Raw genomic sequence first — 14,956 nt, 5'->3', positions numbered from 1 at the left:
TAACCCAAGGCGCTCCATTACACACATGAGCGAGGTATGTTGTGGTACCGGGTTTGTTCATTACAGGTCAGCACTGTACCCAAATTGTTTTGTACTTACCCAAGGTTACCCTTCGCACTCATTGTCATTATGGCACCACACCTTACACTATGATCATGTACAGTGGCAAAAGTACAGCATCTTCCATATCTGGGAACATCCGACTGTTCCCGCAGAGCAGCGTGGAGTACACAAAATGATAAATCTGAGAGATCGGAGAGTCCCAGAGCTTCCAGAAAGTGGTGGGAACACAGGGCAGAAAGAAGGTGGGCAACCTAATTTGTCGGAGTCCTGGTGGGACAACCGAGTAAAGAAACACGGTCAGTTGAACTAGAGAATTCTTAACTAATTGGTAGAGAGGAGGAGGAAAAGAAACCATGTGCAAGCTAGAGAAGATAAAATGCTCCGCCAGCCAGGTTGAAGTGAGCTAGCAACTCATTTGCTGCAAGAGGGGTGTGGTTTGGCAGGCGCAATGGACTGAAGCTCAAGAGAGGGTCAGAGGCGGCATGTGGTACAGTTAAGCAAACGATGGTCTAGCAACTCCCAGCAGCCAAATGAGGGGGTGCGGCTTGAGGCACCAGGGATGCGAACGCTTTTCCGAGAGTTTCTGTGTGAAACCCAGATGTTGCCAGTCGCAGCATCGCCTAAAATCTCATGAACAGTCAGAGAAGACAAACATGTAGTGCACAGGGACCGAAGTAAGCGACAGTGAATGAAGTCTCTTGGGGGGACTAGATATTCAATGTAGAAACCCTGGCAAAGGCTTCCCGACATCCCTTCAAAATGGCAGATGCCACAGAGCGTAGTTCCCGTCCCCAAGCCTAGCACAGCCCTCCGGCCCGTTTGTTATCTGAGAGGTCCTCGGGGAGCGGAGGAAGAGGCCCCGCTGGGCACGGAGGGTTGGAGGTACCCCAGCTACTGTCAAGACGCCCAGAGCGGGAGGGAGTGGGAAATGTCATTGAAAAGCAGGGCCGTCCCCCAACGTGGAGAAGCCATAACAAAGCCGGCTGGTGGCGGAGTGAGCTGCAGGGGACATTCCATCTGGATTCCGGTCCCCAGAGCGATACGCCTCACCCCCTGGATACCTGCCCTTGGCTCCATGCCTGCCCCTGCCCAAGCGTGGGGGCCTCTGAAAGAACCGGAATTCCAAGGGTAAAGCTGTGCACTGGGTGTACCCCCTCCCCCACTTTATCCAAACCAGAAGAACAGGTCAGCCTAGAAGAATTATAAGGAGGGGGGGGGGGGGAGTGCCGAGGGGCCAGCAGGGGAAGTCTGCCTTATAAAGTACCGACGCCAGCCTGAAGATACTGCGGGGTGGTGGAAGGCGCAGGTGAGCCATCTTGGACACACTGCAATGCGTGCCAATCAAATCTTGCCGGCCCAACCACCAGTGTGAACCCGCGAAACCCGGCACAGTGACATTCCTGTGTCCTGACGTGCGTCCACTCTGCAGTAAAAAGGAGCAGGAACAGGCTGGCCACCCGGCAGCGACGACCACCAGGAGAGAAGCCCTGAAGTGCAGGAAACATGGCCAGGCAACAGAAAGCACAAGAGGATAACGATATAACGGCCCTCCTGCATCCTCAGGATAAAGGAAGGAAAACAGACGGTGCAAGCCATGATCCACTCCCCGGAGCGGCAACTAGCCATGAAAGAGACCCCCCCAGAGCTTCACGCCAGAAATTTAAACCGAATTCTGCAACTGCATGACAGAAATCTCATCAAGAGTGGACCACCTGGACAACCAAGTATTAGAGGTGGAACAGAGGATCAGTCGGTGGAGCAAGCATCAACAGTGGTGGAGTTACAATGGGGAATTAAGGTTCTAGAAGGGAAAAGCGAGTCCATGGTTTCCAAACAAACAGGGAGGACATGGAGAATAGAGCCTGCAGAAACAACCTACGGATCAAAGGAGTTCCCACCTCAATTCCACATCTAGCCCTGAGAGACTATTTGGGAGATATGTTCCAAATGCTCCCGTCACACCTCGACAAGGCGATGCTATTGCTGGACCGCACTGCACTCTCAGGTTACAGGGCTGTGGGGGCTCGTCCACAGGCCACCCTCCGGACGTGATCACCATGGTTAATTTCTTCACAACTAAGCAGGAGATCATGGCGGATAGCCGAAAACAAGGGGAGATAACTTACCAAGGGACACCCCTGCAGATATTCCAAGATTTGGCATCAGCGACAGTTCAGAGACAAAGGGCGCTCTGGCTAACAATGCTCCTAAAAGACCGAAAGAGTCGATACCGATGGCTATTCCCTGCTACGCTGCAGTTTACGCTCTAAGGTACCACTCTAACCATCAGCGCCATGGAAGAGGCACAGCGCATCATGGGGTGTGGGAAAAAATGAAGGCTCTCCAAAAAAAAAAAAAAAAAAAAAAAAACACATTTGTTTTAAAAAAAAGCCCCACACCATTGAAAGGGGATGTCTCCAAAACAAGCCGTAGCACATGGGCGAAGTTGGCGAGGGGGAGGATGCCCTGTATGCCCCGCAGAAGACATGAGCCTTGGCCACGAGGCCCCCAACAAAGACCTTTCCTGCATCAAATCGCTCCTCAGCTAAAACTGCAGTTTGTATCAGCAAAAATGCTGGGCCAGGACTTCACCGTGGCCTACAACAGGCCAGTACTGCTAGGTCACTCGCAGGGCTTTGGGGCTATGAGACCATGACTGTTTTTGTTCTGTTGTGAAAGTTTGAGTTTTTGTTCAAAAAGTTGAAAACCCGGCTGCTCCAAAAGGCAGAAGCGATAATGGAACCAGATGGCGGCTAACGCTCTCCCTGTTCTCCACTTGCTCACAGTGGAAAATGACTCCTAGCTGACACCGCCCCTCCAGCAGAAGCTGAAATTCGAGACTCTTAACGTGAAAAGCTTAAATTCTCCAGTGAAACACAAATCCACTCTAACACGCCTGAAGGACCTGAACAGCTCAGTTGCATTTCTTCAAGAAACTCATTTGATCCCGCCAGACTTGCTCGCCTGCACAGCAGAGACTTTCCGAAACAATTTCTAGCCACCAGCGGAACCAAAAAAAGGGGGCACAGCAATCCTTTTTGCAAAAGGGATCCCCTTCGTAGAACTGGAGACGCAGCATGACCCAGAGGGTCGCTATGTGAGGCCAAAAGGTACTCTTGTTTGGTCAGCTTTATACCCAGATATCGGTTTATGCCCCGAATGAGGGGTATGAGGCTCTCCTGCTGGAACTGTAGTCAACATTACTCCTCTTGATCAAGGGCCAGGTGGTAATTGGGGTGGGGGAGGTGGGGACTTTAATGGGGTGCCGGAATCACACCAAACCTCATCTAAGGGTTTTAAGGTGTCTGTGGGGTTACTGTGCATGTTTAAATCCTTGGGGCAGTCGATACCTGGAGGGTGCTGAACCCAAGGGTACAAGATTTCTCCTTCTCTCACATACACTGCACCTCATCCCACACAGACCTATTCTTAGCCAATCCCCAGCTCATGTCATAGGTTGACCAGGTAGCCATAGGAATGAGAGCATTGCCTGATCAAGCCCCGGTCCTACCAACAGCACGCATCCATGACTCTAAGCACCCCCCGCCAAGATCCCCCTGGAGTCTATATGATCCAATACTTAATGATATGGCACTCAATGGCATCGCAAAAGGCCATCCGTAACTACTTCCAAGAGAACCTCACAGGTTCCACATCGATGGCGATCACATGGGGGGCCATGAAAGTGGTAGTCGGGGGGAGGCTGATAGCCCCTGCGGCGGCCTACCAAAAGCGCTGATTCAAAGCTAAGGCTCAGCTGGAGAGGGAGGTGTCGGAGGCGGAAAGCAAGCATAGAAAAGGTTGGTTGCCCAAAGCTCACCGATCTCCACAGGTAGTCTGAAATAAATTAGAGGCGCACTATGAGGAGCAGACAGCACAGACCCTCCTCAGAACAAAACAGGGATATTATACCAAGGGCAATAAAGGCAATACATTCCTGGTCAGGAAATTAGCAAAGACACAACAGCAAAACACAATAGTGGGCTTGCAGGTCTCAGAGGGAACAATCCAATATGCTGAAGATGCTAAATTACATCTAGCAGCGTCCCACCTTACTGAAACCATGCTGGCTACTCCCTGTGTGGCGGCTGACCAGAGGCAATACATAGAGGGGGCTGCTCTTACACGCCTCACTGAGGCAGATTTGTAAGTCCAGGGCATCCCTATCACAGCTGAGGAGGAGATTTGGATAATCCAAACCCTGAAGGCAAGGGCCCCAGGCTCCGATGGATTCACCCCCAGGTTTAATAAGCTGTTCTGGGCCCAGCTCATAGCTCCCCTCACAGATATTTTTAACTCCTTCCGACAAACGGCTGCACAACCCCCTCTATATAATAATTTACGATCTGGTTGCTAAAACAGGGGAAAGACCTCAGAGATTGCACCTCTTACATGTCGTTCTTGTTACTCAATATTGATGCCAACACCTATTCCATGGTCTTAGCCAATTGGCAGGACGGGTTCTTCCCTAAACTGATTGGGGGGGTGGTCAGAGTGGCTTTGTTTTGGGCAGAACCACAGGGGATAACATATGCCGGGCCCTAAACCTGGTAGAGATAGCAACCACAGAACATCTCAAGCTGGCGGTGATAGCGCTAGATGCCACTAAGGCACTCCACAAAGTCGAATTACCCTACAAGCATTCAACTTTGGCCTGCTGTTTCATAGAATGCTCCTGGCCAACTACAGTTCACCGAGAACCTCCTTGCAGGTCCACCGGAGGCACACAACTCCTATACCACTCACGGGCCAAGGGAGGGGTGCCCCCTCTCCCCACTAATCTTTGCCCTGATAATAGAGCTGGATACGCTACAACTCCGCCATTGAAGGGATAAGGATTGGTCGCAAATAATATAAGCTGTCCCTTTATGCAGACAGCGTAATGCTCACCCTCACAAACATTTGTCCTTCCTTGCAGAAATCCCTCCTAGAACTAGACTTCTTTATAACTGGTTGCGGGCTTTGAGGTCAACTATCAGATATCTGGGGCCCTTGGGGTGGGGCCAATTTCAGAAGAGGTGGAGGCCCTTTGACCCTCCTGCCCATTTAAAAATGGGACAAAAAGGCCACAGAGTATCTGGGGATTCATGCTCAAGCACTGCTGAGGGAGGTATATGCAGTCAACTTCCTGTATCTCAGTGGGTGGCTCAGGAGATTTTTGATGGGGCCGATCACAGCCTGTTAAATGAATTTGCTTACAAGATTCCTCTACCTCTGCTTGGTACTCCCAGTGGAGGTCCCGCAAACTCCCCTCCTGCGATTACAGCAGAAGATTTTCCATTTTATATGGCGGGGAGAAAACCTTGGATCCCTAGGAAATTGATGGTGGAGAACGCCTGAATGGGTAGGATGGGGGTCTCGAACGTATGCAATCATTACGCAGCGGCACAGCTACCACAGTTTCTCGCTTGGCTCACGCCCATTGACCCCCCACCCCGACATGTGTTGATATTGAACAGTCCAGAGTGCCCACACCCTTGGCGCCTTGACACATATTTCCCCTTCAGCGTGGAAAAAATGGCCCAGCCGGTTATCCTCAAACAAAAACCGACAGTGAAGACATGGACTGGGCTATGGGAAAAAGCAGGGATTACATGGGGAGGGGGTGGGTTGTAGGTCCACGCATTCCAATTATCCCGGATGGACGCAGAGGGTTACAATCTCTATCGCAACTGTGAGAAACCTGAAGGTGTCTCCATAGCTAGTCCCCAGGGATCTGTCATCCAGGGGGGCCAGGACACGGCCATCACTATTGAATCCAGTTCCTGGGGTGGACCAGTGGGGGAGGATCTCCTGGATGGGGGTGTCCTCAGGGAGTGGTGGTGGGACACCAGTAGGTGAGATGCAGTATTTGCCTTCTTTTAACACCTTTTCCCCATCCTACCACATAGGTCGTTTGCCCCACAAATCCTACCCATCTCGTCTTTCTCAGTCTACCAACCATTTTCTTTCTTGCAACAACTTTTCCCCATGCTACCACATAGGACACTTGAAACTTCGAATACCCTCTTTTTCCAATACGAATACTTTTTGTTACTGAGATAGAAAATGGACTAAGGTTAGTGTTGGTTACCTCACATGTCCCGATACAAGGGTCAGGCAAAGTCAGGCAATCAACCAAAATCGCACACACCTGACGGCCCTTTCTTTTCCCCACAAGGATAAAGGGTGGAGCGAGAAAGCACGGCAGACAGCAGGACGAGACGGCAAATCCGGCACTGCAGTTCAAGAGAAGGAGAAAGGTGTCAGAAAGCAAAAGGGTGGCGAGGAGAGACGTGACCTTGCCCTGTTCGTACCAGACCCACAGAACCTTTGTGAAGGAGAGGCTAAGACCATGGACAGTTGCACAAGTGTCTTGCAGCAGATGTCAACGGTACACGCATTGTGTCGACGCTGATAAGCGGGAGCGAGGAAAACTACTGCTACCGTGGTACCTGCCTTGACTCCAGTAAAGCAGAAAGCCAATCGGTTATCACAGCCGGTTAGTCGAGGGGAGAACCGATAAGAGCCGGGCTGTGTTGAATGAGGAACGCAAAGTGGCAAGTTTGAACTTAGTTTCATGAACTGGGAAAGAACTGTAAAAGTGTGGCAGTGAGACCAGCTGCAGAGGGAACTGGCACCATGTGGGTGTCGCTCAGAGACTGTGGTAGATCCCTGTTTGAATGAAACTACAGAAACCAGAAGGCCGAAGGAGAGCCGCCAGAAGAGGTCATCATAATGGAGGTCTAGTAAAATCCTCGTACAACTGAAAGACTTTGATCTTCAAATTTGAGAAAGTAAGGGAAGTGAATCCTGCATGGTGAAAGTAAAAGGGAAGTGATTCCCGTGAACATTGAGAGTCAAACTGAATGTGAAATTGGAGAGACTGAACCCAGACGAGTGTTGCTGACAAAAAGGGGACAAAGGCTAAAGTCAAGAAAAACAGTGTGTGGACAAAGATTTCAAAAAACGTAGCAGGCGCTCCTCTCTAGAAAGAACATGGCATGATCACCTGTTCTGAGAGGAGAGTTTGCAGCACACGCTTTTTGCTCACTGTACCTTTCACAGATGGGAAATATCCATTTGCATATCAGTCTTTGTCCCGCCCACATGGACAGTCCAGCACCGAAATGCTATGGCAATTCCTCTCTGAACAAGAGTACCAACAGCAATCCCATACACGAGTTCTAGCCTTGTTGGGCCTCGTCAGTGAGGTGAAGCTGTGCCTCTCTGAGCACAGAGAGCAGGGAGTCCACGTCTGGTTGCCACCAGGTAACTCAGGGTGTGGACAAAGGTAAACCTGAAACAAGGGATGTGTACCGGAACTGTTTGAAAAAGACATTTATATTTGTGAGCGAAGAGTTGGCACCCAGAAGAGGGGGAACCAGGGGTGAAGTCGTCAGCCAATGTGAACTGTGAAAGAAAACTGTGTGTTTGTTTTGTTATTGGAAACATCAGGCCCTTGAGGGCAAGAGACTTTCAGGAGAAACGAGACTTGGCCATCGATGCTTCTGATTGCTGCCATTCGAACTGTTGGGCTGGAAAAGCTAGAGTGTGTGCTGTGCTCCCGACTCCCATCTTAGCCCATGCAGAAAACGTGGGGAAGCGAGTCCCAGTTTACTGCATCCTGACATATTTACAAACACTTCTTTTGTTTCCTCAAAACTATCCCACACCCTTTTTTGTATTACTTGTGAGGTTTGGCAATAGGTTTCTTAGTATAGGCCTTTTTGCTTTGACACAACGCCACTAGGACTGCCTTATTTTTCATTTGATGGTTGACACCAGTTCCCATTTTAGACTTAAGTTTAGATTAGGCGTTTTTCCAACCTACATACAAAGTTCATTGTTCAATAAACACCCTTGAATGGTGATCACTTGTGTCCGTTTGTACTGTTGTCACCATGAGTTCCTCACACAACTCTTTGTGAACGGATCGCCCGGTCCTTTGAAAGTTGAAAGGAAAGGATCTCCCTGAGGCTGAAAGGTATACGCCCAAATCTGGCACTGTATCGTGCACCCACTGATGAGGCAGGGGGCCACATACACCCAGAGTCCCACGCAGCTCAACTTGCTAGAAGGCTCTCGCTGTGGGAACATTTCTAGATTATTTAAACTCATGCGGAGTAACATGTGGGCGGTTTGACCCACCTGCATGGCCCAGTAGGAGGCAGACTCAGGTCCCCCTTTGGAGGACCAGACTTGGGTAGTCATTTGGACAAGAAACTATTCCTCCTCTAGACGTGTAACAAACAGAGAATGCGCCTTCAATCCAACATACCAGTAGTATTAACCCCCCGGTGCGGCTACACTGCTTCAAGCGATCGCCCAGGTGACCTTGTTGGGGGTGCCAGTCCCGGGGTTAGATCCAAGGTCTGGGGTGACGTCCAAGCTAGTTACTCAGCTCCTCTTAGTTGCAAGGATCACTATCGCTCGGACTTGGAAATCTCCTGAAGGTCAGTTGTTGCCTTTGTGGTTGCTCAATGTCGGACATCCAGGTGGCAAAAAAGGTTACAGCAGCCAAGGATGCGGTGCTACACCAGTTCACAGACATCTGGTCCCCGATCCTGGAGTACGACCGGAACTTCCCGACGCAGACGCACAGGCCACCTCTAGCAGGGTTATTCCTATGCAATCGCTAATATCATGGGGGCCTGCTAAGCCATGCTGGGGAGGAGGTGGATGGAACTGGCCAAAGGCAGCAGAGCATCGTGCAGTGTTACTTATCTGAGTTATATTGTTGGATCTTGCTTTATGTTTGCAACAAATTTTAAATAAAGTTGATTAAAATCTTAAGACAGGGCCTATGTCACACAGCAAGATCACATTTAGAAAAGGAGCAGGAGGAGGTAAAGTAGTAAAAACAGACAAAGACGAGGTGTAGAGTGAGGAGAACGGGAAACCCAAAAGTCACAATGGGTTGAGGTGGTGAAAGTTGGAAAAGTAGTTCAGCCCAAGACGTGTCACTGAAAAGCAGAGAATGGAGGAGGAGGATAGTAAGAAGAGATTCTGGAAGCATGCTGGTAGATGTAGTTTAAACTAGCAGCTCCACTCTAAGAGAGGAAATGCATTTACTAATTTTGCATAGAGTGGGACATAGTCCTAGTGACCTACTTAACGCTTTCACTTCTGGGACTTGGACGATACCCTATGAAAAAGGAGTGTAGAATAGGTTATATACATTTATCTTCTGAGGGTAAGGGAAATGCTTAAGTGAAACAGGGCATACATGTTACATTCAGAGTGATGCATTCTAAATCCCAGCTCCATTCTAACAAGAACTGAAGCTAGTTATTAATGCAACATGGTAGTAAAAGTTGCCAGAGTTAGTCTAAAGAGAATTGAAGAGAGACCTGCATGCTAGTTAAGAGGATTCAATGTTGTGATAACTTGGGCCAAAGAACTGTAAGAGACCAATGAGAACTATTATGTATGGAGGTAAATGTGGGTTGACAGAGAAAAAAGACAAACTACTGGAAGAAAGGAAATAAAAATAGGACTTTTACCCACATTTTGGAGTATTAATATTTGCTTGCAAGAAGAAATCACCAAAATAATCGGATTTAGTTAATCCCCCTGTAATGTCAAACCATTACATTTTATATTGAAACAAAACGGGTTGCGCATGATACATGCATCATCCTACCATCGCTACAATTTACTGCAAAAACAAAAAAAAAATTTGCTGATAAAATTTAACTATTTGGGCATAAGATCACAACCGCTGAAAAATTGAGTGATTACCTAGGAATATGATGGCAGTACCAAGGATTACCTAATACTGCAAGCCAAAACTGTTGTCGATGCTCATTTTAACAGGACTTCAATGCATGAAAGAGGTATAAATCAAGTGGCTCAAAGCAAACTTGGCAAACACCACTAGCCATTTACGGCTGCCATTAACTCTCAGAAGAATGCTTAGAAAGAATCGAACGTTCGATGCTACTGCTTGATAGAACAAGCTCAAATAGATTTCTGGGGGAGGTGATTTGGGATGGAAGGAGCAGGTAGTAGGTGGGAATGGCCATAGAGATTAGCATGGCCATGGGCAATCAATGGGTGGATAAATAACCAAACAACACCCACAAGCTGTGTGTCCCTCCTCGCATGTCATCTCCCCGCTACCTGTACCCCAATGCATTCGTTTTCGCTTACAGGTGGCACTTAAGCGCCACCTAATAGCCCCAACTAACAAGGGAAGTACAGGCTAGTTATCCTCAGGACACCATCAAGATAAGAGACAACCCAAATACCCCCATGTACAAATCTATGAACCGACAGAACCGCAGACGTATTCTAATTTCTATGAGGAAACCAAGCAAGCGAGAAAAAATGAGTTCCGTTTCAATGTTTTGCACGCATGGTACACTTGCGGTCTACAAGGAACACCAACGAAAGAGCTACTACATCTCTGCAGTACACTAGTTTCATTTAGATATGTTTACACTTGCGTCAACTTCTAATGAGTTTATTTATAGAACCTAGACCTTGGTTCAATAACACTTTACTAGAAGCATGGAATTGAGCACATTCATCTCTATTTTAGATGATACAACAACAAAAAAATACTTTTCTGCTATCTCATACAGACATTTATCATTCAATTCTATTTCTATGCCTTCCACTTCTTTGTGAGGATCGCTTACATTCGGGGTGATCCATATACAAGGCAGACAATACTGCAACACTTAGCTTTTTTGCTTCTCCATCGCTTTCCAATAACAATGCAATCAATATGGCGGTACGACGAGATACTGGCATCACTGCAGCGTTTTTTGCAAGGCCAAAAAGATCACCCCTATTAGCTAAGAAAAAAGTGTAACCACATGGCAACTGTAAGAAAAAAATCCCAAAATCTTATTTCACTATCTGCTACAAGTCATGAAACAAATACAAATATCCAAATATGGACCCAAAGTGGCAATCACGCGGAAATGAATGTGATCGTTGAAGTATGTGACGACATATTACACCATCTAGCAGTTACTAGGGAGGATCTTATTAACAACCCCAATTATATTGAAAACAGATTGTGGGAACTAGACTAGGTTGACAGAAGTAAGAAGATTTGTAAAGAGATGTAGGGTCCATTGGAGGAAAAAGAAACGCTGCGCGTTACCCGAATATCTGAAAAAATTCCCCAATGCAAGATTCAGATACATTTTGAGATTCTGTTTAAATATATACTTGATACTTGGAACCAAACCACCTCCAAATATCGTCCTGTAGACACTGCAATTTACCACTGAAGGATACTCAGCGGCACATATTTGAGGAATGCAAGGTGGCTTTCCCGTTTCTGTTGTCTCCACCTTTGTTCTTTCATTTACCATGAGGCGTTGTGTACTTTGGATTCCCCTTGGAACTGTATATTAGTTCTTGGTCATTGGCAGTAGTGAGCTTTATAAATGCAATTTTTGCCACTACTTGTTGAACTTAAAATACTGCGTTGTTCTTCTGAAGGTTGAAAAATGCATACGCGAATTTAGCCCACCCCTTATTTTTTTCTGTTCTGACTTAATTCAATTGCCTTTTTTTTTGTTTACTCTACTTAGTGTTATATATGGATAGGTGCTGTTTCAGTATTTCTTAATATTATTATGTTTTTTTTTAATTTTGCATATCTTAAAAATTGTGAAAAGTTGTAATAAACAATATCCCAAAAAAATATTAAAAAGACGTTTTCAGATATAAAAAAAACACATTACATGCGTTTTTGTTTAATATAAGAAACAATACCACATCATTACTCTAATACTTTAATAATTCATTCAAATTAATGTTAAAATAGTCTTTAATCTTAATCTTACCTTGCAACCCTTTGCAATTTGACATACGAGGAATAGCAAACTATCATATTCACTTTTAATTTACCAAGCCAAGCGTTTGATCCTTAAAATTACGGTTCTTACAAACATTGGACAAATCATTTAATATATGAACAGCACATGGGATGAGAATTCTAGCTCTAATATAGTCTGCAAATTCGATCAAGTTTGGGGGTTGTCTTTCTTGCTCATCTCTCCATCAATACAAGGGTTTGTCCTAAACAGATTACCAAACTTCAGTTGAAGACCTCGTGATGAGATTTCACCCAGATAAAGTTGGAGATGTGCCTGACTGGATCGTGGTAATTTGGGGTACTGACGATTCCCATAAGCATGTCTCATTTGTCCAATCCCTTTAATAGACCCTGCACTTAAACTGTTTGTGCAATTATTTTATGCAGATTAACAAGCATCCCTATTCAGCGAAAGCCAGTCGCAAGCATCCAAGTAGTAATTTATTTACACATCGTAATTTTTCAATCTTCTTTAACTTCCTGCACACGGGTCTTTCTAGGCACGTGTTACACATTATTACCACCATAGAACAATTGAGTAACAGTTCCACTTTTGAAAAAGAATTCCACGCGGATTTCAGTGGGATGGTCCCTCAATTTATTGCAAAATATTACTTCCAGTGCCAGCCCGAGCAAAATGTAGGTCAAGTAGTAACTTGCAATGGGATTTCACATCATCTTGGGGACTGCACGAATTATTGACTGTCCGTGTGATAACCATGGTTCATTGTAAGCATAAGTATAATAATCGAAAATGATGGGTGAGGGCTTAGAAGTAGACACTGAGATATGAAGCGCCACATACGTCAACGGCAATCCAAATGTACATTCTGCTGAACCTTGTATTGTGGTGTGGGGGGGGGGGGGGGGGTGCGAAGAGGAAGCCCCAGATCGAGCACTCTGCGCCCTTGGAACAGGGAGGCTCCCGAGCAAGGTGCGCCCTAGGAATTTGTTTTGCAACATCATCCCTGTGTACCTGCCCGGGCTGCGAGCTCACCTGTCAGCACTGCACAGCAAGGGTGGGGAAAATGCGGAAGAAACAAACCAAAAATGAAACCTGCCAGTCAATTCTCCTGCTACTGTAACCGCCAAGGACAGGCTGGGGTTTGCCCATCAGAAAACGCAAACGCATACATCATCCGCAAAGAAGGGAGATCCAGAGGAAAAAAAAAAGTCTGACGTAATAAGCCATATATATCCACTGGGAAAAAAACGTGATCAAAATAAAAGGCACCACTGGGATAGGCGGCAGCCGCACCCCGTTGCTAGGCACAAAGCAGAGATTTCCAGGATGCACAGAGAGAGTCGCTTTATTTCACATGTATACGAGTCACTCAATACTTTCACAAAAGAAAGAAAGAAATACAGTGGGTGGGTGGGGCTCCAATCAACGGTTGTAAACGCAGGTTTTTTTTTCTATTTGATATTTCTAATGATTTGTATATGTTATAGTGCATAAGGTTTTGGTAACCAAATTGCACTTTAAACTAATAAAAAAAATGTCATATGGGGTGACACAAAATCAAAGGGACCTTGGTTTAAGATAAATTGAAATGGGGTGATAGCGAAACATAATATCGACCTCCTGTCAATGCGCGTTTAAAGGGGGGGGGGGGGTCAAATGCCAATTCGCCCCCCTTTCAAACCAAACCCAAGCAAAGGATGATACAGAGGATCGGCACAAAAAGACGCCCTCCACAAATCGGCATCATCGCACTAAGCAGGGAAGTGAGGCAGGTTTGCAGTGCATGCAGCGTGCGCCTGTTCCACCTACCTCCGGGCAACGCCGGCTCCCGTCTGCCGCCGCCGCCGCTCTGCCGATTCCCAGGACGGAGAAGGAGCAGCATCCGCCCGTCCGCAGGCTGCCGCACCGCAAGAGCCCACGCCAGAAGCACCGGGGAACGTGGCCGCTCACAGGGAGAAGGGATCCAGCAGCGAGCTCAGGACCAGAGAGGGTGGGAAACAAGGAGAAAGGGACGGGAGGAGGAGGAGGGCAGCAGCAAACACACCCACTCCCCGCCTCTCTCAGCCCTACCTCCTCTCAGCCCTCCAGCTGGGGGTGGGGAGTCACAGAAAGCCGCTTCTGCTGTCAGAAAATGCGCATGGGCACATGTTTCCCTGCTTGGGTCAAACGGCTGGGAAAGAGCCCTGCGTCGCGCTGCAGCGCACAGGCAAGCGTTACAAGAAATCAGCTGCTGCCTATGCCTTTGTAAATCACGTGCACTACTAAAATAAGCAGGGAGGGTAAGACGTTTCTCAGTCTGCACACAAGGTTGGAATTGAAACAAGTGGAACATCCTTGTCGCGAGGTCACCTTTGTCAAGGCCGAAGAGTACTTTGCATGCTGGGATTTCGCTAGTTCTGCCCTAACCAGAAGGTGCATATTTCTCTGAGAATGTAAAATGTGTTGGGTTTTAAAGCTAAGATTGGGTAAATGGTGAGGCACGCTCAATCAGTTACTAGAGAACTGGAATAAGCTCTGCCTTATACGTCATCGTTTCTTCTGTAAAACCCTTCCTGCACACACAACTGCTTCGTTAGAACATGACATCATTTGGCTAAAATACCCCTCTTTGATTGTCCAAGTTGCCGAGTGTAGAAGCATAGCTGTTACTGTGATCCCATCCACCATTGCATGACAAGGGCCAGTGCATTGTGGGTATTACAACATTGGATAACAATCGGCATAGGCGTTCGAACATGAAGATCATTACGCGGTCACACATAGGTGTGGGGACTCCTTTGTTTTATTTACTTTGTTAGCTTCTAAAATACGCACTATTCTTGCCACGTTGGAAACGCTTCTTAACGCTTGATGGATAATGGAGAGAAAACAACGGGCATGGTACAGATTAATCAGTGAGGCCTGTTTGCGTGCACGTGGTGAGTCAGCACAAGATCCCGCGTGGTTTGCAGATGAGCCGTTGGCTTAACTTCTTTGTGCAACTATTCAAGAACAGTGACGTAATACAAACGGAAGTGGGAACCTGTCAAATGCGGTAAGAACAGAGGTAGAAGTGCAACAGAAAAAGCAACAGAAAAAAATGTGTGTAACGACCCATCGTGGTGTGT

General features: G+C 47.0%; 1 protein-coding gene across 1 annotated transcript in view; it reads right to left on the bottom strand.

The window, feature by feature from the left end:
- MACIR (macrophage immunometabolism regulator) overlaps window positions 1-13,795 on the bottom strand; it is a 176,292-nt gene extending 162,497 nt beyond the window's left edge. Inside the window, exon 1 of the mRNA XM_069625465.1 lies at window positions 13,659-13,795. The gene's annotated coding sequence lies outside the window, so the exon portion shown is untranslated. The remainder of the gene's footprint in view (window positions 1-13,658) is intronic.
- Window positions 13,796-14,956: the final 1,161 nt, after the last annotated feature.

This window comes from Ambystoma mexicanum, chromosome 6p, assembly GCF_040938575.1.
Source record: "Ambystoma mexicanum isolate Mex_15411 chromosome 6p, UKY_AmexF1_1, whole genome shotgun sequence".
In the NCBI taxonomy this organism is placed as follows: Eukaryota; Metazoa; Chordata; class Amphibia; order Caudata; family Ambystomatidae; genus Ambystoma; species Ambystoma mexicanum.
This window is presented reverse-complemented; position numbering and strand designations above follow the sequence as displayed.